At 35.8% G+C, this 1,387-nt stretch overlaps 1 long non-coding RNA gene across 1 annotated transcript; it reads right to left on the bottom strand.

Moving 5' to 3' along the window:
* Nucleotides 1-398: 398 nt before the first annotated feature.
* On the bottom strand, nucleotides 399-1,181 carry LOC111881548 (uncharacterized). The gene is made up of 2 exons (XR_002846861.2): nucleotides 879-1,181; nucleotides 399-725 (listed from the first exon to the last, which is right to left on the bottom strand). It is a non-coding gene; the product is annotated as an uncharacterized LOC111881548 (long non-coding RNA).
* Between the last annotated feature and the right edge of the window lie 206 nt (nucleotides 1,182-1,387).

Raw genomic sequence — 1,387 nt, 5'->3', positions numbered from 1 at the left:
TAGGACGAAACACGGCCCTCTGACTGTGGTTTGGGTGCGGTAGAGACCGCACTACGACACTCCAAGGGTGCGCTCTTTCAAGCTTTGTGACTGGTTCATTTTCCTTCAAGCTTTGTGATTGGTTCCTTTAAAAAATAAATAAATAACCAAAGTGTGGCAGTATGAAACCACACTTTTGTGGTAAAAGGTGAAGTGGCGCCTACGTGTCATTGCGGTTTCATGAAGCCTTAAAATGAGAGGAAAAGAAAGAGTTCAATTATGTCCTCTCTATTCAGTTTCGTTCAACTGTGTCCATATACCAAACACTGTCTTAACAGACATGTAGTGGCACAAAGTCGTCTAGTTTTCTACGACAGATGGTCCTGTGTTGTGTTTTTAGTAATCTGAAATTTTCAACATTTAACGAAAACATATGGTAATAATAAAAATATAGTAATACATTTGACAACAATTCCAAACACCAAAGTCGAGATATATAAAAAAGAAATCGACAATTATTAAAAACAAACCCACTGTCTAACGTTTCTGTTGTTTACATAAAGCAGAAAATCAGACCAAACGCCCGATTGGTTATTCATACATGGATCAACAAAAGATGCATATTCCCATCATCATTAGATATTCCTAGCGGAGATGACGCCGGTCATGGTTTTTCCAGCATCCCCAACACCCGCCCCACGTGCTTGGTCCGCCATCTGATTCAACCACTTTTTCTGATTCAATAGCTGCATATGCAATAGATAAGCACACACACACAAACTAATATACACATAGACACATGTAAGCATGTCTCATGATAGTAAATACATATGATTTGTGTGTATGCATGTATACACATATATCTTATCTTATGTATATGTATATATGATTAATCATACCTTTTTGTTTAGGAGTTTGGGGTTGAAGGGTGGTGGGATGGGTTCTTCCTGCAGCAGAAAAGAGAATAAATGCAAAGAGAACAACCAAGAAGAAAGTAAGACCATTGAGCTTCATTTTATGAGACTGTGTTTTGAGCTCCTAATTTTCTATATTTGTACAACTGGGGAAGTATGAAGTCGTTGACTGAAATGATCACAAATTTCAAAGCATGTAATATATTATATTGAACAAATTCTATTATCCTTTTAATTTACAGAAAATTGCCTTTGGTCCCTGTATTTTTCTAGTTTAGGAAATCAAAGTATTGCATATTTGGTCCTCCAGGTTTTAATTTTTCAGCGTCTTTTTCTATGGCCTTACGATTAGTTTAGTAAAAAAAAAAACTTAATGTTAAAAACAAATTTTTTGGTCATTGCAACAAAAACTCAAGTGCAGTATTATTGGCATTCGGACAATATTTAACTAAAAAGGCTGCGGGAATAAGCAAATTTGGTGTTCAATGTTTTGG

The sequence above is a fragment of the Lactuca sativa genome, chromosome 3, assembly GCF_002870075.4.
Source record: "Lactuca sativa cultivar Salinas chromosome 3, Lsat_Salinas_v11, whole genome shotgun sequence".
NCBI lineage: Eukaryota > Viridiplantae > Streptophyta > Magnoliopsida > Asterales > Asteraceae > Lactuca > Lactuca sativa.
This window is presented reverse-complemented; position numbering and strand designations above follow the sequence as displayed.